This window comes from Microcaecilia unicolor, chromosome 12 (assembly GCF_901765095.1).
Source record: "Microcaecilia unicolor chromosome 12, aMicUni1.1, whole genome shotgun sequence".
Taxonomy (NCBI): domain Eukaryota; kingdom Metazoa; phylum Chordata; class Amphibia; order Gymnophiona; family Siphonopidae; genus Microcaecilia; species Microcaecilia unicolor.
In genome coordinates this window covers 44,585,968-44,608,114 of record NC_044042.1, presented here as the reverse complement: position 1 = coordinate 44,608,114, position 22,147 = coordinate 44,585,968, and the positions used below count along the sequence as shown (strand labels likewise).

The following is a 22,147-nucleotide window of genomic DNA, read 5'->3' as shown; positions in this document are numbered from 1 at the left end:
AATGGAGCAGTTCTGCAAAATGCAGAGTAGCAAATCTCCTGGACCGGATGGTATTTGCCATAGGGTACTGATAGAACTTAAAAATGAACTGGCAGAGCTACTGTTATTGATTTGTAATTTATCCTTAAAATTGAGCGTGGTACCGGAAAATTGTAGGGTGGCCAATGTAACGCCGATATTGTAAAAAGGTTCCAGAGGAGACCCGGGAAATTATAGACCGATGTGTCTGGCGTCGGTGCCGGGCAAAATGGTAGAGACTGTAATCAAGAACAAAATTACAGAGCACATTCAAAAGCATGGACTAATGGGACAAAGTCAACATGGATTTAGTGAAGGGAAGTCTTGCCTCACCAATCTGCTGCATTTCTTTGAGGGGGTAAACAAACATGTGGACAAAGGTGAGCCGGTTGATGTGGAGGGGCATAATTGAAAGATCGTCTAAGTACGAATTAGGACTTTCTTACGAAAACGTCCAAAAATAGACATGTATAATCGGAAAATAGTGTGGGCGTTTTTCGATAATCGATTATCCCTGTAAGAAAACAATCAAATGACGAGCGCATAAGCGTGACTAAATTGGGCGCCCTAACACGGTCGATTATTGCAGGTGCAAACGACCAAATCACAAAGTGTGTAAAATAATGTACATAGGTGTACCGCAAGTACAGTACATGTTGTTCAGGCCATCCAGGTATGGGAAAATATGAGGAACGCGTATATGTGTCAACTACAGACATATCATGCTGCTCCACTCATACTTTCATCATATGTGCCCATCTGCATGTCCGGATCTGCATGCACTGTACACCTACTGAACATGCAGCTATATGCATATTGTGTATATGTGAAAAGGGTCGGGTGGGGTGCGTCATACTCATCTATATAAGGCACGTTCCACACACGTGCAGGCATGTGCACGTCAAAGACGTCTATGCTTACGAGGGCGTCCACGTGCTGATAGGGGCCATATATGGAATGGTTATCCATATATGGAGCTGTGCATGAAACGACGTCCCTCACGCAAAGTCGTCTATATAAGGCACTTCTTTTTCAACACGTGGAAACATGGCGCAGCGACGGGAGCCGAACTTCGGGCAGGAGGAGAGCCTGTTGCTGGTGCGCCTGTGCCTAAGGCACTGGCACAGGCTCTTTGTGCAGCACCACCACCTGCCCCCCAGGCTCCAGGCCATGTGAGCCTGGTCCCGCATCAGGGACAGGCTGTAAAGGTAAGGTTATGGGCCAACCCCCCTCCCCTCCTGTACCTACACATATAACAGCTCCGTCATCAATGTTACCACCAGTAACTGGAGTGTCCATGCAAGGATCATGAGTAATATAGGAACATGCACAATCACTAATAAATTGTATGTTATTGAAAGGACGACCATTCCCACATCCCTACAAGAATGTATTTCGTTAGTTATGTGACAATTATATTAGTGTTATGTGACAATTTCGTTAGTTATGTGAAGGCCACATTTTCCAACTCCTCTTTGCAGCTTCTATGTGGCTTACAACGCATCCGAATAGTGGAAACATGAGACCAATGAAACGTATACCATACTTTATAACATGGTCATGATAACACATATAAAGTAGTTTAACAAGCATACATTATAATGTATACAAACGGTACTGTCTGGCCTCATGCCCACCTCTCTGGCATCATCTGCATAGGAACCAACTCGGTGGCTGCTGTGGGTGCTTGACCACCCCCAATATAAAATAAATGCCTTGTATGTATGGAGGGAGGGGTAATCTCCACTGGGGGTTCCACCCCCCAAAATGGTAAAAAGGTGGCTCCTATGATTCAGTACCAATGGAGGTGGTCCCCCCCCCCAACACCGTTGACCCTCTCTCTCTGGTATTTGAATAGCAAATGAATGTGTGCAGAGGACAAAAAGGACCATCCCCCCCTGACCCCTGCTCTACAAACTTATATCTTACAGACGGTTTGGAGTCCACCGGGACCTGGAGTCCCTCAGGAGGCGGTTCCGCCGTGTGAGGCGGGAGAGTCCTGACCTCATCCGGGCGGTGCGAAGGCACCTCAGGGCTCGCCGTAAGTATTCAAAAACAGGACACCTGTACAGATTAGTAAATACATTTCTTGAATAATGCAAATGTATTGTACAATATCAATTCCCATGTGCCTAATAGCCAACTAGTAAGTAATAACATATCTGTCCCAGATCAAGGATGCAGGTTGCAGGGGTTCTCCCATGAGTGTGGCTGCAACTTCCGACCATCCCCCCGAGATGAATGAGATGATATGCCTCACTTTACTATTCCCCTTTCTGTGGTGGCTGATTAGTGTGTCCTGGTAGACCTGCCTGAGGCCCTACTTTTACTGCATGTTATGGCCTAACTCACATAAAAGATTTGTGCTCAACACCCTTCCCACTGCCCCCCCAATAAATCCTACAACTGCCCATCAACCCCTCGTTGCATCTCACAATGCAAACATGCTGGTCAGCAATGAATTTGGTATGGCAACATGTCCTGTGTGGTGTGTGTCAGAGGAGGTTCCAGGGTTCTTTGTCATGTCATCTGTTGCAGCTCATTCCCCATGGGCATAGGCTACGCCTTACCACACCCTGCCCCATCCCATGCCTCACGCCACCCAGCTACTGCACTATGCAAGCCATGTTGTATGCGCTGATCTCAATCACACTCCTTTTACATACACAGGGCTCCACCAGCAGCAAGCCGAGCGGGCAGATGAGGAGGGCCACCACCTCCAGGAGGAGGAGGAGGAGCAGGAGGATCAGGAAAGGCATGAGGCGGAGGAGGAGGAGGAGCAGGAGGAGGAGGAGCAGGAGGAGCAGGAAAGCCAAGAGGAGGAGGAGGATGAGGAGGCACCAGCGCCTGCACAGGAGGCGCAGGAGGAGGAGTCATCGGGCTCGGAGGAGGGGGTCCTCATCATAGATGAGGACTATATGGAGGCCCCCTCCCCACCTTACCAGCAGCAGAGCCCTCTCCCTCCCCTCAGCCATCCACATCCCCTGCGGCAGCAGCAGCTCCATCACCTGCCCCACCGCGTTCCCCTGGGTCTGCTCTGTCCCCTGGGTCTGCTCCGTCCCCTGGGTCTGCTCTGTCCCCTGGGCCTGCTCCAAGCCCTGGGCCTGCTCCAGCCCGTGCCCCACCTCCAGCAGCCCTAGGCGCAGGGGCCATGATGCGCCTCCTGCAGCAGCTGGTAGATGGCCAGCAGCAGCTTGTAGTTGGCCAGCACCAGCTGCTGCAGGAGGTGAGAGCCCTACGGCAGGGCAATGAGCAGCTCCAGGGCCCACTAAGGGTACTGCTGGGCCTGCTCATTGCCCTGCTACAGAGGGCCTTAGTCAGAGGGTGTGCCCACCCTTAATTTAAATTGGGGAGGGAAATGTTGGGGTTGTGTGTGTGGGGGGAGGGAAATGTTGGGGTTCTGTGTGGGGGGGGAGGGAATTGTTGGGGTTCTGTGGGGGGGGGGAGGAGGGCATTGTTGGGGGTTATTTTGTAGGGGTGGGGGGAAATAAATGTTTTTCTTACACTATAACTATCAGGGTGTGTGTGTGTGTTTGTCTCCCTTGTGCATTACATATCAGCAAATGGTGCTGTTGAGTTGAGAGGAAGGAGGCAGCAATATGCATAGCATTAAATGTGCTGTGTGAATGAGAAGGTGATGTATGTCTGAGAATGTTGGCCATACAGAAGGCCACCTGTTCATTCCAACCTGCATGGCCATATGTGCAGGGGGGTTGGGCCGGGGAGCCTGGATGGATATTTGTGTACATGAATACAAATGGCCAGCCAGCATCTCTCCCTCCCTCCCTCCTCTCCACCATACTGACCCACAACACAGAGTGCCATCAATAAGAGATTAATAGTATACCACGTGTGATCTGCCAAGTAGACACTTCCACATAACCCCAGGTAGCACATACACAGTGTTTGCTGTGTGATGGTCACATATCCTTACCCACAAGCCACATTGGTGGGGGGGGGGGGGGGGGGGCAAGAAGGACCTACAAACAGCTGGCTCATATTTTAACATTCAATACATCAGCTATGGTATATAATGCTGAGGAGAAAAGGGGAAACAATGGGAAACCCAATAGATGGATGGTTACTTCATCACAGTTGCAATGTAATACTTGTGTTAGAGAAGGGCACAAATAAAAATGGTGCTCATTATTTGCAGCTGTGATCACACTTTCTCCAGTAGTAGATCAAGGTGTGTTACATTCAGGTATTCTGGGTTTGTGTCAAAGTTTGTCCCTGAAGTGACTTGCCTTAGGTGGGATTTGAACTAGCAACCTTATGATTACAAGGCTGGTGCTCTAACCAGTAGGCCACAGCAGCCACCAGGCTTTAGCCACCTGCAGGTACTTTGGGTTGGGACCTGTACACACACCCCTCTCCCTCACCACCACGTCTTAGGCCTCAGTGGCAGTACCTGTAGCCACCTTGAGCATTTTGTCCAGGCTACCAATTAAAAACAATGTTCATGTTCCCTACTACCTATGGAGGAATTTAGGAAGGTGTTCCATAATGTCCTAAACACATCCATTGCATAAATCATTCTCCCCTCCCCCGCCTATGGACCTTAAGAATGGGTGGCCACTTCATAAATGGGGACTGGGGTACACCACATAAACAAGGAAGATGGAACCTACCGGGAACCAATACAGCAGTTCCAACAGCTGGCCCACACCACTGAGGACCTGCCAACCCCACAGTACAGTGCACAGGAACCTGGTGAAAAGAGAGCTACCTAAGATCTGACTCCAGACTACATACATACAGTGAATGCACACTCCTTGACTATGAGCACAAAGAGAAGAGGTGGCAGACAAATGAGAGCTTACCATGAACGTCTGTTTCAAGACTGTGTAGTGCGCCTTTTATCTTCTGGAACATTAGCTGCACATCTCCCTGATTGAAATGACCCTTACCGAGGGGTGCTTGATTTGGGGCGAGTGTAGCAAATTCGTGGCCCCCACACACTGCCTGCTACAACCAGGCAGAGAGAATGGGAGAAAGGAAGGGAGCATCAGGGGATGTGGAAGAGAGGAAACGGAAGGCGTGGTGGCTGAGGGCCAACAATAATCCCCCCCCCCCCCCTAAATACACAGGTGTACCCAAGCATACATTGCTAAACACAAACCTTAATATAAGTGAAGGTAAAACCCTGTAAATGATTATTACGAACAACCGGCAAGGTCTCAGTGCAGGAAATGGCAGGTTAAATGGCAATGAAGAAAGGGAAGGCAGGTGGAGACGCCCATACTTATCTACTCATAATCGAAATCATGTGCTCCTAATCGCTATCTCAGCTGGGCACGCTTAGGAATTATGTGTATAATTGAAAAACAAACGCCCATATCAGAAACGCCTATTCCCCCGTCTCAATGGGCGTTCTTGTCGACTATATAAACGCCCACTCCGTATTTTCGATAACCCCATTGGTACAATGCCGCCGCGTATGCCCCCGACCCGGAAGGGCAATTTTTCAGAAGGTGAGGTGGAGCTCCTGGTGCAGGAAATACAACAGCGGCACCAGAGTCTGTTTGCTCCCACAGGGCAGAGGCTGGCTGCAACCACAAAGCAGCGCGAATGGGAGGCAGTACGGGACAGCCTGAATGCTGTGTTCCATGCTGGGAGAGACGTGGAGGATTGCAAGAGGAAGTGGCAGAAGCTGAGGAGGGATGTTAGGAGGAAGGCGGGGGCCAATCCCCCAGGCAATGACACAGCCAACCTCACCCCCATGGAGCTGATGGTGCACTCCCTCCTACCCCAGGAGGGCATCCACGGGATTGGCTCCCTGGACACCTCGGGCCAGGCTGAGGACTCAGGTAGGTGTTTCATTATGCAGTTGGGGTATCTGTTGTGCTGCAGTACACTTGTGTTATAGAAGTTGGGGCCAGGGGGAGGGAGGTGAGGAGTGGGGGGCAGGAGGAGGGAGGTGGGGGGGAGTGTCTCTGGCTGTCTTTATGTACATTAACAGGCCACCTTTATGATGCTGTTGTGACCTGGTAACCCCTACTCACTAGCTCTGTACCCTTACTCCCTATCCCTACCGTTGTCATTGAGTTTCCTCTTACTTGTCCTGTGTGCGCATCTTAATTGAATTGTAAGCTCTATTTCAGTAGTGGTAGTGTTCATGTGTGATATAGGAGCAGACTGGGTGGGTGCTGTGGGTGTGTGAGCACCCCCAATATTGAGGAAAGATCATGTAGCTGTGCAGGGAGGAGTTTTGTGCACTGGGCTTAGCACCCCCAAAAATACTTTCCAGTTGGCTCCTATGGGTGTGTGTAGGTTACTACTGTGGCAGAACTTTGGGGGCCTTCCTTCCCTACTACTCCCTCCTATTTTCCCATTAACAAACTGTGCCTAGTTCCTTCTGTGACCTCTGTGCTCTACTGAGTGTGGGCCACATGCATTCAACTGAAGGAGCCTGTAATGGGGGTCATAAAGCAGTTCTATGCAGTCTAGCAAGTCAGTAGTAACACAACACATGCTGCAATGTTGTTCAATTTAACAATTATACAACAAACAGCTTGTCCACAACGTTATGAGTGGTGTCCTTCTCTTGGCTGATCGTCCACCACCTCTACCCAGCTGCCTGTGGGGCTCTCTCTTTCACACCCGTGTCAATTCCATTCCTTCCACCATCTCTTTGCTGGGTCATCAGGTTGGGGGACATGCCAATGTATATGAATGCTGAAAGACAAAAGTGGGTTATTTGCACCAACACTATTCCTCACTCTTGTGCTATACAGGTGATGACTCAGAGGAGGCTGGCCCTAGTGGCCTGCAAGGCCAACGCCCTACACCAGCAGTCCAGCCTCAACCTCCACAGCCTGCAGCACCAGCAGTCCAGCCTCCACCACCTGCACCAGCAGTCCAGCCTCTGCCTCCACCCCCTGCAGCACCAGCAGTCCAGCCTCCACCACCTGCACCAGCTGTCCAGCCTCTGCCTCCACCACCACCTGCACCAGCTGTCCAGCCTCTGCGTCCACCACCACCTGCACCAGTCCAGCCTCTGCCTCCACCTCCTGCAGCACAGGCACATGCACCACCAGCAGAGGCCGCACCTCCAGCACCGGAGGACTTGGTGAGGAGGAGGGGCCAGCTCCTCGCCAGAGGCCATCCGGCCAAAGGAGGTAACTCCTGCGGCTGGCCACGGAATTACTCCGCCACAACATGCGCTTGGAGGAGTACCGGCAGCAGAAACTCGAGCTGCAGCGCCAAGCACTGGAGGCACAGCAGCAAGCCCACCAGGAACTCCTCCAGGCGCAACGTGAAGGCCACCAGGAGGTGCTCCAGCAACTGAAATGGCTGGAGCAGAGCATCCAACACCTGCGCCCTCAGGGCACAGCACCTACTCCAGCCCCCGTGCTGCTGGAGCAGCCCCTGCCATCAACTTCCTCCTCCACTGACCACCAACCACCAGCTAAGAGTTGGGCGTTGCGATCATCGGCCTCCGCACCCACTCCTGCAGCACCCACCAAATCTGCTCCCATTCTGGGTCCTGTGGCCAGACTACAACCAACAAGGTGGCCCGATTTCCACGGTGCAGCCAAAGCTGCAGGCTGCCGTGGGGATACGGAGGAGGACACTGGGAGCAGCAGCTCAGAAGAGGGTGAAGAGACTTCCCGTGCAGCACCAGCTGCAAATGAAGGGCGTGGGAGGGGTAGGAGGGGACGGGGAAGGGAAGGGGAAAGTGATGGGACATGCTGTAGGGTGAGGGTTGGTGGGAGGGTGGTGGGTGTGGGAGGGGGGTGGTGGTGGGGTTGAACACAGTAACACATGCACTTAATGTAAATAAATAAATGTTCACTTACTTTCACCTAAAACTTGTTTCAATGAGTTTTTGTCTTGCTCTTACGCCAAGCTGGTAGGCATTGAGCTCTGCTCTGTGGGCTGGGGGTGGAGGGAGCTCCTCTTCCAGCTCATCTGGGGCCTCTTCTGGTGGTGGCTGTGGCTCCTCTGGGAGAGGCTGTCCTTTGCGCTGGGCCAAATTGTGTAACATGCAGCATGCCACAAAGATCTTGGCCACCTTTTCTGGACTGTAGAGCAGCTCTCCTCCAGACCGGTCCAGACAGCGGAACCGGTTTTTCAAGAAACCAAAGGTGCGCTCAATGATCCCCCGGGTGCTGCGATGTCTCCTGTTGTAGGTTTCTTCTGCCCCAGGTTGTGGGTGGATCAGGGGGGTCATGAGCCATGTCCTCTGCGGGTAGCCTCGGTCACCTTTGGAGAAAAGCAGAATGAGATAGATGAGTGTGTATTGCTTGGAGCAGGTACGGGGGGGGCGGGGGGATTTGGATAGTGGGTTGTGGAGTGAGGTGGAGGAAGCCAGGGCGGAGGGTTGCCCAGTGGAGGAGGTATAGTATGGGTGGTGCATGCATGTTGCACTTACCTAGTAGCCATCCACCAATGAACTCCCCTCGCCCGAGTGCTGTAGGATATAGGCATCGTGGGTGGAGCCGGGGTACCTGGCACACACGTCTAATATCTCCCCCTGGGCATCACATACAACTTGCATGTTCATAGAATGAAATGCCTTCCTATTTCTGTAGGTGGCTTCGTGTGTAGCCTTCTTTCTTGTCCAACTATTCCCAAAAAGGCTGAATCCCAGTATCGGATCCACGGGGAACCCAATTTTGTCCGGCCTCAGTTGCCTCATGACTCTGCGGTGGTGGATTCCACTCTCAGAAGAGCTAAGAGTTCTAGGAACTTTGCCTCGGCGCCCCTGGGGCGAGAACATAAAACCTTGGATTCTTTTGGGAGGAAGGCGTATCAGGCTGGCATGCTCGCTTCCAAAATCCAGTCGTACCAGCTCTTCACGAGCATTCATTTGCGGAACTCAGTGCGGCAGGTTGAGAGCTTGGTTGATGCACTCCCACCGGAGCAGGCCGAGCCTTTTCGCCAAGTGGTCAAGCAGCAGAAGGTGTGTCGCAAGTTCCTGTCCAGGGGCATTTACGATACTTGCGATGTGACATCCAGATTTTCTGCTATGGGTATAGTGATGCACAGACTCTCATGGCTGTGTCCCTCTAACCTGGAGGAACAAACTCAGCAGAAAATTGCGGATATCCCTTGCCGGGGATCATCTTTTCGGTGAGAAGGTCGAAGAGTTGATTGATCATCTCTATCAGCGTGATAACGCTATGGACTCTCTCTCCCGCCGGGCGCCTTCTGCATCCGCTTCCTCATCTAGGAAGTTTTTTAAAGGAAAGAGAAGTGCGCCTTACGCCTCTAGGGGCCGTAAGTACACTCCTACTTCTCGACAGCTGGTTCAGGCTCTGCCACAGCACACTTGTTCTCGTCAACAGTGTGTGTCCAAACAGGCCTCTGCAGCTCCCCAGCAAAAACCAGGGACGGGTTTTTGACTGGCTCAAGTTGAGCATAGCCACCATAAATGTGTCTGTACCGGGCGATCTGCCTGTCGGGGGGAGGTTAAAATTTTTTCACCAAAGGTGGCCTTTGATAATCTCCGACCGATGGGTTCTTCAAATAGTCCGGTTAGGATACACCCTCAATCTGGAAACCAAGCCTCCAAATTGCCCACCGGGAGCTCAGTCCTTCAGCTCTCAACACAAGCAGGTACTTGCAGAGGAACTCTCCGCCCTTCTCAGTGCCAATGCTGTCGAGCCCGTTCCACCAGGGCAAGAAGGGCTGGGATTCTATTCCAGGTACTTCCTTGTGGAAAAGAAGACAGGGGGGATGCGTCCCATCCTATACCTAAGGGGCCTGAACAAATATCTGGTTCGAGAAAAGTTCAGGATGCTTTCCCTAGGCACCCTTCTTCCCATGATTCAGGAAAACGATTGGCTATGCTCTCTGGACTTAAAGGATGCTTACACTTACATCTCGATACTTCCAGCTCACAGGAAGTATCTGCGGTTTCGGCTGGGAATGCAGCACTTTCAGTACCATGTGCTGCCTTTTGGCTTGGCGTCTGCGCCCAGGGTCTTTACCAAATGCCTGGCAGTTGTTGCAGTGTCTCTACGCAGACTGGGAGTGCATGTGTTCCCTTATCTGGACGATTGGCTGGTGAAGAGCACCTCCTATGACGGGGCTTTACAGTCCATGCGGATGACTATTCAAGTGCTGGAGCTACTAGGGTTTGTCATCAATTACCCAAAGTCCCATCTCAACCCAGTTCAAAAATTGGAATTCATAGGGGCTCTGTTGTGCACGAAGACAGCTTGTGCCTATCTTCCCGAGCCAAGAGCGGACAACCTTCTGTCTCTAGTCTCCAAGGTTCAAGCATCTCAGCAGATCACAGCTCGGCAGATGTTGAGACTTCTGGGGCACATGGCTTCCACAGTTCATGTAACTCCCATGGCACGTCTTCACATGAGATCGGCTCAGTGGACCCTAGCTTCCCAGTGGTTTCAAGCTACAGGGAATCTAGAGGATGTGATCCAGCTGTCCATCGACTTTCGAAACTCACTTCAGTGGTGGACAATTCAATCCAATCTGGTTTTGGGGCGCCCATTCCAAATTCCTCAGCCACAAAAAGTGCTGATGACGGATGCATGCCTCCTCAGGTGGGGAGTGCATGTAGATGGGCTTCACACTCAAGGAGCTTGGTCCCTTCAGGAAAAGCGTCTTCAGATCAACCTCCTGGAGTTGCGAGTGATCTGGAACGCTCTAAAGGCTTTCAGAGATCGGTTATCCAACCAAATTATTCTGATTCAAACAGACAACAGGTTGCGATGTACTACACAAACAAGCAAGGGGTCACCGGATCTCGCCCTCTGTGTCAGGAAGCTGTGCAGATGTGGCTTTGGGCTCGCCAACACAGCATGTTTCTCCAAGCCGTTTATCTGGCCGGCGTAAACAACAGTCTGGCCGACAGGTTGAGCAGGATAATGCAACCTCACGAGTGGTCACTGAGCATGGCTGTCCCCAGAAAGATCTTCCGAGCGTGGGGCACCCCCTCGGTGGATCTTTTTGCCACTCAATTCAATCACAAGGTCCCTCAGTTCTGTTCCAGACTACAGGCCCATGGCAGGCTAGCGTCGGATGCCTTTCTCCTTCATTGGGGAACAGGCCTTCTGTACGCATATCCTCCCATACCTCTGGTGGGGAAGACTTTGATGAAACTCAAGCAAGACCGCGGAACCATTATTCTGATTGCACCTTTTTGGCCGCGTCAGATCTGGTTCCCTCTTCTTCTGGAGTTGTCCTCCGAAGAACCGTGGAGATTGGAGTGTTTTCCAACCCTCATTACTCAGAACGAGGGGGCGCTTCTACATCCCAACCTCCAGTCTCTGGCTCTCACGGCCTGGATGTTGAGAGCTTAGAATTTGCCTCTTTGGGTCTTTCTGAGGGTGTCTCCCGAGTCTTGCTTGCTTCCAGGAAAGATTCCACTAAACGGTGTTACTCTTTTAAATGGAAGAGGTTTGCCATCTGGTGTGACTGCAGGGCCCTAGATCCCTTTTCTTGTCCTACACAGACCTTGCTTGAATACCTTCTGGTCTTAAGACCAACTCAGTAAGGGTTCACCTTAGTGCAATTAGTGCTTATCATCAACGTGTAGAGGGTCAGCCTATCTCGGGACAGCCTTTAGTTGTTCGCTTCATGCGAGGTTTGCTTTTGTCAAAGCCCCCTGTCAAACCTCTTCTAGTGTCATGGGATCTCAATGTCGTTCTCACCCAGCTGATGAAACCCCCTTTTGGGCCACTGAATTCCGGCCATCTAAAGTATTTGACCTGGAAAGTCATTTTCTTGGTGGCTGTTACTTCAGTTCATAGGGTCAGTGAGCTCCAGGCTCTGGTAGTTCATGCTCCTTATCTTAAATTTCATCATAACAGAGTAGTCCTCCGCACGCACCCTAAGTTCTTGCCAAAGGTGGTGTCGGAGTTTCATCTGAACCAGTCAATTGTCTTGCCAACATTTTTTCCCCGTCCTCATACAAGTCCTGGCGAAAGCAAGCTGCACACTTTGGACTGCAAAAGACCATTGTCCTTTTACGTGGAGCGGACAAGCCCCCACAGACAGTCCGCCCAGTTGTTTATTTCTTTTAATCCCAAGAGGGGAGTTGCTGTTGGGAAACTGTGATAAGTAAGAGGGTGTCCTATACGGTGTAGGCCACTAGAGGGCGCTAGAAGAAGTTGGAGGTCGCTAGGACCAGGGAGAGCCCTGGGAGGTCCACAGGAGCAGGCGGTTATGGGCTGGGTCCTGTGTAGCTAATTAACCACTTTATACCCCACCTGAGTTGTGAAAGGGAGGGAAGTGAGCTAGCAGCAGAAGAAGAGAGAGCCCCTGAAAGATACTGGCTAACCTTATGGACTTGGGGTGGACTGGGTGTCCAAAGGAGATCAGCAGGCTGAAAGTCCTGGGGTAAGAAGTCCCTAAAGCATTAGTGTTTGACTGTGTGTCCTCAGTACTTATAGGAACTGTGTGTTCAGTGGGGGGACTGTGTGTCCAAAGAAGAAAAGACTGTGTGTCCAGAACTGTGGGTTCAAAGGGGGGACTGTGTGTCCAAAGTACTGAGAGAAGCAGGCTGCAAAGCCTGGGGTTGAGAGTCCCCAAAGTATTGGTGTAGTACTGAGCCCATGTATCTGTGTGGGGAGGCTCAGTGTGAAGATCTATGAAGGTATAAAGTATTAAGCTAGAAGAAGTGTGCCCAGGGGCTGGAATAAAGAGTTGACTGAGAAATATGCAGTTGGTGAGACTTTTTTATTTGCTTAGTGGGAACCAGGTCACCCTGAGCGAGAAGGGGTAGCACACTAATTTGCATATGATCTGCATATTGAGAACCAGGTCACCCTGAGTGAGAAGGGGGATATCACAAAACGCACCATAGCCAATTGGCTAGCAGATTGCATTTCCTTCACTTATGTCCAAGCTGGGCTGGCTTTAGAGGGCCATGTCACGGCTCATAATGTTAAAGCCATGGCTGGGTCAGTGGCTCATCTGAGGTCATCCACTATTGAAGAGATCTGCAAGGCTGTGACGTGGTCATCAGTCCACACATTCACATCTCACTACTGCCTTCAGCAGGACAGTCGACGCGACAGTTGGTTTGGGCAGTCAGTGCTGCAGAATCTGTTTGGGGTTTAGAATCCAACTCTCCTAGGCCCATTTTTATTCTGTTCCAGGCTGCACTCTCAGTTAGATGTTTTTTGTTTCAGGTCAATCTTTGTTATGCACTCGCCGTTGCGAGGTCCAATTGACCAATGTTTGTTGTTTTGAGTGAGCCTGGGGGCTAGAGATACCCCACACGTGAGAATATCAGCCTGCTTGTCCTCGGAGAAAGCAAAGTTTTTTACCTGAAGCAGGTATTCTCTGAGGACAGCAGGCTGGATATTCTCACAAACCCTCCCACCTCCCCTTTGGAGTTGATTTCTTTTCATCTATTGGATTCAACTGAAGAGCGTGACCACGCGACGGGTGGGAAATCGTGTTTGCGCATGCGCAGTATGGGCACCTCATGCGGTGGAACACTCCAGAAGAGACTTCTGCGATTTTTTGCTAAAATCTTGTGGGGGCCGACGTGACATCACCCACACGTGAGAATATCCAGCCTGCTGTCCTCGGAGAATACCTGCTTCAGGTAAGAAACTTCGCTTTACTGCCGGACAACACAAGGGCGAGATGTGTCCAGCCACATGGGGGGATAAACTGGAGTTCCGCTCCTTGCTGGCCAGACAGCTCCGCACGATCGCCATAGCATCGGGTGCCCCACGCATTACAGTCGTTTTATTTTATTTATTGTTGTATTTTTTGAGCTGCTCCAGTCTCTGTTAGGCACCACCCCCGAGACCGGTGCCATTCAAACACGTGGCCCTTGGGAACACCTGTGCCCGGGGATAACAATAGTGTGCCACTCGCTGTTCGGGAAACAGCCACACACACTCGCTGCAGCAACCGAGCACCTGCATGCAAAGTTCATTATCTTTATTTAATTTTTATTTTCATGTTCTATTTTGTGCCGCTCTAGTCTCTGGCTCGCCCCCTGTTTTCACTGCCGGGCATGCAAACCCCGGGCTCCGCGGCACCCGCAACAACGCTGCACTCACCGAACTATCCCCTTCCACGGAGTGTATGCGTGCAGGCGAGCATGCTACTTTGGCCACATTTTCTATTTTGAATTTGCGGCTGGGTGACCTCCCATAAGCCACCATGGCAAGGGTAGTGCAGCGCAGTTCCCGTGCTGCCCGGACCCACTCGTAGCCCCACTCGCGACGCAGGGCATCCATGGCAAAAAAGGGGGCCCCTAATGGAGCTGGTTTCCTGGACTGTCCCCCGTCTGAGGGAGACATAGCAAGCCCCAAAACACCGTCGTTTCACTGTACGAAGTGCTGCTGCCCTATCTCCCAACTACTATCCTGCAGTGACGGGACACACCAGTCTTCCCCCCTTCGTACCTGCAAGCCTGTGGATGGCGCCTCCCCCCTGCAACTCACACGTGCCACAGGTTCACCTCTCCCTTCTCCCCATTTATTATTATTATTATTTAAATGGTTGGGAACGTAACCAGCGGTGATGTCACGTCCGTGTTATTGAACCCAGGATCGCCACAGGAAAATGGCCCCAATAAGGTAAGGTGAGACCCATGTGGCTAGTCTGGATAAAACAAATTCAGTGCTGCTTTTCTCATGCTTGCTGGCTCAAAAGGGACTCTCTGCTCCTTTACCTGTGTCTTTTGTGTCTGTCACCCCTCCCCCCTTTCTCCCTCCCCTCTCGTTCCTTAACTCTTTCCTTACCTCTGCCCCTGTAGCTGCACTCTGTCCCTATTCTTTTCTAAACCCCTAATCCTCTCCCCCCCCCCCCCTTGTCTTCGTCATCCTTCGGCGTTTGTGGGCGGCATTCCCCTACTGGATCTGCCTCTTTCTTTTCATCCATATCCTAATAATCTATATTGGGTGGAGGTTGGGGTGCAGTGGCTTTTTCTCTCTATCTCTGTAGTCTCCCACAGGTCCAACATCCTTTCCCACCTTCCTCTGCAGGTTCTTGACACCTTTTTCTCCACACCCCCCCCCCCCCACCCCCGGTCATCCCATCTTCTCTCCTCATGGCCTTCCAATTTAACCAGATAAATGTTTTATTGACACTATAGCTATTCTACAGAAAAAATAACATTAGAACTGCTTGCTTACTTTACAACACTGGTTTCAATGTGGAGGTGTTTAACCCTCTTACAGCTGTGACAACTTTCAACTATTGTCTAATCATGATAAACATGAGCAGAGTATTAGGAGAGCAGAAATGCCTACTCTTCACTGTGTCCATTAGGTAAGTCATCCATTGAAGCATGGTTGAATCTCCAATAAGATACAGCAGCTTTCCTTTCAGGCAAGTGTTAATCTCATCCATGGTTTTGTATGGTGTCATTTTGCAGAAGAGTGGGTTCCATGTATTCTGCAAGAAATATCCTCCTGGGAAGTGGTACTTGAATCCAGTTGTGCATTTTTCTTTGGTCAAGGTGTCATTCTCTATTAGGATGAAACACAAGAGTATGCTATTCAGGAAGCTGGCAGTGTATGCAACGACCACCACTTATTTCAAGTTTCAGTTTGCTGAGTGAAGATTCTGTTCTGAACATACCCCTGTGTTGTCTGGCCTTTTTACATGAAGAATACAATTCAATAAATTGTGTGCCCAATATTTGAAAACTGCTGTTGTTTATCCCCCAAATTCTATATATAGTGCCTTAAGATGTGTGTGCTAATTTGGTTGATTAAAAAGCTAATCAAAGCTGATAATTGGCACTTAACAACCAATTAGCGGCACTAATTTACTTTAATTAGAATGCACACAATTTCCTAGGTGTATTCTATAACGTGGTGCGTGCAAATTCTAATATGGGCACTTCAAAAAACTATGCGCACTATTATAGAATACACCCAATCTGTGCCTAACTTAGATGCAGGTATTTAGGCCTGGTTTTAGCTGACCTAAATGGGTGCACCTAAATTTTAGTTGCAAGAACGGCATGTGAGCATATTCTATACACTATGTGTAACTTTAGATGTAGTTTAAAGGATCACACTAACCACGTGGTATTATGGTGCTGATTTTTAAGGCGGCATATATAGAATTCTCCCCTATGGGCCAGATTCTATATAAGGCACCTAAAAAATTTGTGCGACAAACATTTCCGCCTAAGCGTATTCTATAAGTGGTGCCTAGATTTAGGCACAATATATAGAAAACACTTAGTTGATATCCCAGTGTTTACACCAATGAAAATGTGGTGTAAATCCCTGCGCATGGATCTACATGCACTGGGCTATAATCTATAACAACTACATGCATAAATTTTGGAACGAACATGAAATGCCCATTTCCCAGCCCATGACCATGCCCCTTTTGAAATGCACGCATTAGGTTTTAGGCACAGTTCATTGCAGAGTACACTTAGCGAGTTGTGCGTGTAAATTCTATTTATTGCCAATTAGTGCTGTTATCAACGCTGATTACCTTGTTAAGCCAATTAAATTATGCACGTTGTTATAAAGTATGCCTGGATTTTGGTGCAGATCTCTAGGCACACTATATAGAATCTGGCAGTATATACCTAACTTTTATGAGTATAAGCCACTAACCATCTAATTCTATAACCTTAGCACCTACATGTAAGTGCCGTTACTGTGCTCAGATTATACGTGGAGGGGCATAAACGAAGGGGACGCCCAAGTTTTGTTGAGGACGTCCTCACATAACGTTCCAATGGAGGGGCAGGGAAACTCGTATTATCGAAACAAGATGGACGTCCATCTTTCGTTTCAATAATATGATCGGGGACATCCAAATCTTGAAATTTGGTCATCCTTAGAGATGATCGTCCCTAGACTTGGTCATTTCTGATTTTCGGCGATAATGGAAACCAAGGATGCCCATCTCAGAAATGACCAAATGCAAGCTATTTGGTTGTGGGAGGAGCCAGCATTTGTAGTGCACTGGGTCGAGGGCGTCCAAGTGTTAGGCATGCCCAAGTCCCGGCAGTTATCTTCAAACTGACTGAAAAAACCCCAGATATTCAATGCCAGTCTGGGGTTTTATTAATTAAAAGCTTGACTATTTTGCGAGCTTGATGCGCTGGAACTCCATTAAGTTGAAAAATAAATTTCTCAGAAATATCTTGAAATTCATGCAGAAGTTAGTAAGAAGTTTTTGGATAATTTGGAAAAATGTCAGAGGTCCCTTTTTTCTAGGTGCCATCCTGCTTATTTTCGAAGGAGAAGGGCGCCCATCTTCTGATACAAATCAGGAGATGGGCGTCCTTCTCCTAAAGTTGACCAAATCGGCATAATCTAAATCCAATTTTGGGCATCCTCAACTGCTTCCGTCGTGGGGAAGACCAAAGATCAAGGGGCATGTTGACAGTGTACCGAAGGCGGGATGGGGGAGTGGTTAACAGATGGGCGTCCTCGGCCGATAATGGAAAAAAGAAGGGCGTTCCTCACGAGCATTTGGTCAATTTTACTTGGTCCATTTTTTTCATGACCAAGCATCAAAAAGGTGCCCGAACTGACCAGATGACCACCGGAGGGAATTTGGGATGACCTCCCCTGACTTCCCCAGTGGTCACTAACCACCTCCCACCCTGAAAAAAAACAACTTCAAAAACTTTACTCTTTTTCTTTTTAGAGTATGTCCTTCGCTATGCCTCTGACAGTTGAGGATGTCCAAAATGTGAATGTTTCTGTGAGAAGGATGTCTATGCCTCTGATATCCTCTTTATTTATTTATTTGGATTTTGGATCACAAGTAGCAGCAGTGGGATTTGAACAGGCCACCTCTGGATTGTAAGACCACATTTTGGAAATCCTCAACTGCCATCACAGGGAAGGACGTCCTCAACTGCCGTCGCTTCCCCTCCTTAGGAAGGAAATCATGTGTAAATGAGCTAACAGCGAGCAGCTCATTTGCATGCAATTTCCTTCATGCATGCCCGTTCCTTTCCGGATTGGTAAGGGAAGGGCTTTTTCCATTCAGTTAGTGGGACCAGTGCACTATGAATGCTGGCTCCTCCCACAACCAAATGGCTTGGATTTGGTCATTTCTGAGATGGGCATCCTCAGTTTCCATGATAGCCAAAAACTAGGGACGACCTTATCTAAGGTCAACCTAAATTTCATGATTTGGGCATCCCCGACCATATTATTGAAGCAAAAGATGGACATAATTTTTAGGAATGCTCCATTCTGTCCACGACCCTCCCATTTCTGCACTCCCTTTTTGAACTTGTTTATAAAATTTAGGCGAGGAGCCTGCACCTAAAATTATTGCATTTATTTCAATTAAATCTAATTAGTGCCAATAATTGCTTGGTAACAAGCCAATTATGAGTGCTAATTAGCTCATTATTCTGTTATATTGCATGCACAAATTAGGCACATGCCCAAATTTGCATGCACAATTTGTAATGACTTTTATAAAATTTGGGGGTAAATGCATGAAGGTATGTACATTTAGGGTTGTCAACTAGATCCAGCTTCACCTATCAGGGTTGATTCAGTCCTGGGCTTACCCCGGTGCTTGCAGGGTCTTGTAGCCTGGCTTTTCTTAGGGAATCCAATAGAGGAAATCAGAACCACAAGTTCCTACATGTAATGGGATAAGGTCAGGACTGGATCAACCTTGTCGTGCAAATCTGGATCTAGATGGCAACCCTATGCATATTTATTTATTCCTGGTAAGTGCTGGGAGCAGGCCAAAAGTTATTCAGAGAGTGGTACAATTCAGCTGCTGCCTGGATAACTTACATACATAAGTTAGACCTTTAAGAAAGCTGGCCTAACTTGTGTACTGAAGTAGGTACATAGCTGCCATATTAATTCAGTGGTACTTATTATATGTACAGCATTACTGAACCTATGTTTTGCTTTATCTAGCAACTTCTGCTGCTGATAGAAAGGCCCTGAGGTTTTATTAAGAGATCAGCCTGGACAATGGACATTGGTGTGGGGGTGGGGGCTCTCCCCCCTACCCATCAAAACCCCAAGGGTCAGCAGCCTGGAGCTGTGCCCCTGTCTCATACTATGCACATGATATTCAGCTCCCTAGCCACCTAGGCTGTTTCACATTTATTTATTTATGGCATTTATATCCCACATTATTCCCACCCATGGACAGGCTCAATGTGGCGTACAATAGTCTATTAAGCAACATTAATACAAAATACAGGAATTAGTGTCAGAGAAGGGAAAGAGGAACAATGGGAGAGAGGGGAAAGTGACAGTTTGTCGATGTGGCTGCCGAGGCTCAGAGGGATGTAACACCAGGAGGGCCCAAAGCATATGCTCTACCGAAAAGGAAGGTCTTGAGCTGCTTCTTAAAGCAACAATGCAATATGTTTGGCAGCATTACCTTTGGGAACCAAAGAGAAATAACTGTAAGTAGAGTTTGTCCGGCATTTTGAATGGTGGTAACAAATTTGGTGGTAAAGGCATGATTACACCAAACAAACCAGCATGTGTAACCAAATCCTCTCCCCTCCCAATGAAAATCTAAGAAAGCTCAAACTTACTGTTACAGTGACCAACATCAACGGAGGTGAAGGTTTTGGGAATTTCCAGACGAACATTCAACCTTCAAACCAATATGGAGAACAGGATATAATGATTCTATTTCTACAACACAAGCATGCCATCAAAGTGATATTATTTATAGACCAGATGCTTGCAAGACTGCAGAAATTAAGCTGCAAGATCTGAGGTCACTTCCTAAACAGGTTGCAATAAAACATTTTACTATGGGGAGGCTATAGGGTCAATATTCAAAAGACTTGACCAGCTAATTTTAAGAGTTAGTCAGATCAATCTTCAGGCATTGAAAGTTCCCATTCTCTGCTCCTCTCCACAATGGAGAGTAATTCTACAAAAAAGATTCAAACATGTATAAATTATAGAATACTATATAGTTTGCATGCTTTTTCTTTTTTTCTATCTAGGAGTGCACCTTAATGCCAGCTGTATGGCTGGTGTAAGTGGTCACACCAATGTAATACTGTAAAAAAAAAAACAACAACAATCACTTTCACACGCTATCCAATATTAAATAGACTAAATGGAGAAAAAACTTCAGACATCCGGGCAGTGTCACAAGCATTCACTGCTAGGAACTCACAATACTGTTATCAACCAGGTTGTGGCATAATCATTGGTCAAAAAACCTCCACTTACCAAAATAATCACTTCATAAAATATATTTCAGGCACTCAAAATAGTTAATAAATGGGGTGAAGCAGCACTTATCTGAAGAAGATCCCAACGGGTGCCCATTTCACCATCAGCTTCGTCAGGGGATGATCGTAAACTTGTGCTGTTTCAGTATTGCCATGACTACTTCCCCGCAGTCCATAAGAGTAAAAAAAAATGGTCCCTACATTATATGCATATATGTGCACTGCTATACTACTATTCTGTAAAGAAATTAGGCAGCTGCTTTCCTTTGTAGACTAGGGTACATATAGGTGCCCTCTAGGAACCTAAATATACAGTGGTGGAAATAAGTATTTGATCCCTTGCTGATTTTGTAAGTTTGCCCACTGACAAAGACATAAGCAGCCCATAATTGAAGGGTAGGTTATTGGTAACAGTGAGAGATAGCACATCACAAATTAAATCCGGAAAATCACATTGTGGAAAGTATATGAATTTATTTGCATTCTGCAGAGGGAAATAAGTATTTGATCCCCCACCAACCAGTAAGAGATCTGGCCCCTACAGACCAGGTAGATGCTCCAAATCAACTCGTTACCTGCATGACAGACAGCTGTCGGCAATGGTCACCTGTATGAAAGACACCTGTCCACAGACTCAGTGAATCAGTCAGACTCTAACCTCTACAAAATGGCCAAGAGCAAGGAGCTGTCTAAGGATGTCAGGGACAAGATCATACACCTGCACAAGGCTGGAATGGGCTACAAAACCATCAGTAAGACGCTGGGCGAGAAGGAGACAACTGTTGGTGCCATAGTAAGAAAATGGAAGAAGTACAAAATGACTGTCAATCGACAAAGATCTGGGGCTCCACGCAAAATCTCACCTCGTGGGGTATCCTTGATCATGAGGAAGGTTAGAAATCAGCCTACAACTACAAGGGGGGAACTTGTCAATGATCTCAAGGCAGCTGGGACCACTGTCACCACGAAAACCATTGGTAACACATTACGACATAACGGATTGCAATCCTGCAGTGCCCGCAAGGTCCCCCTGCTCCGGAAGGCACATGTGACGGCCCGTCTGAAGTTTGCCAGTGAACACCTGGATGATGCCGAGAGTGATTGGGAGAAGGTGCTGTGGTCAGATGAGACAAAAATTGAGCTCTTTGGCATGAACTCAACTCGCCGTGTTTGGAGGAAGAGAAATGCTGCCTATGACCCAAAGAACACCGTCCCCACTGTCAAGCATGGAGGTGGAAATGTTATGTTTTGGGGGTGTTTCTCTGCTAAGGGCACAGGACTACTTCACCGCATCAATGGGAGAATGGATGGGGCCATGTACCGTACAATTCTGAGTGACAACCTCCTTCCCTCTGCCAGGGCCTTAAAAATGGGTCGTGGCTGGGTCTTCCAGCACGACAATGACCCAAAACATACAGCCAAGGCAACAAAGGAGTGGCTCAGGAAGAAGCACATTAGGGTCATGGAGTGGCCTAGCCAGTCACCAGACCTTAATCCCATTGAAAACTTATGGAGGGAGCTGAAGCTGCGAGTTGCCAAGCGACAGCCCAGAACTCTTAATGATTTAGAGATGATCTGCAAAGAGGAGTGGACCAAAATTCCTCCTGACATGTGTGCAAACCTCATCATCAACTACAGAAGACGTCTGACCGCTGTGCTTGCCAACAAGGGTTTTGCCACCAAGTATTAGGTCTTGTTTGCCAGAGGGATTAAATACTTATTTCCCTCTGCAGAATGCAAATAAATTCATATACTTTCCACAATGTGATTTTCCGGATTTAATTTGTGATGTGCTATCTCTCACTGTTACCAATAACCTACCCTTCAATTATGGGCTGCTCATGTCTTTGTCAGTGGGCAAACTTACAAAATCAGCAAGGGATCAAATACTTATTTCCACCACTGTACGTCCCTGAAATTCATCTGACGGCGGTCAGTGTTTTCATTCATTCGTTGCAGCATTTATATACCACTTAGACCTAAGTGGTTTACAGTTCCATTTAACACATACAGGTATTAAGC

At 48.4% G+C, this 22,147-nt stretch overlaps 1 protein-coding gene and 1 long non-coding RNA gene across 2 annotated transcripts in view; one reads left to right on the top strand and one right to left on the bottom strand.

The window, feature by feature from the left end:
- Positions 1-22,147, top strand: part of LOC115482307 (NXPE family member 1-like) — a 198,564-nt gene that overhangs the window by 115,923 nt on the left and 60,494 nt on the right. The gene's annotated exons all lie outside the window — the stretch shown is intronic.
- On the bottom strand, positions 15,191-20,336 carry LOC115482308. Its single transcript, XR_003944065.1, has 3 exons — positions 20,124-20,336; positions 19,469-19,530; positions 15,191-15,428 (listed from the first exon to the last, which is right to left on the bottom strand). It is a non-coding gene; the product is annotated as an uncharacterized LOC115482308 (long non-coding RNA).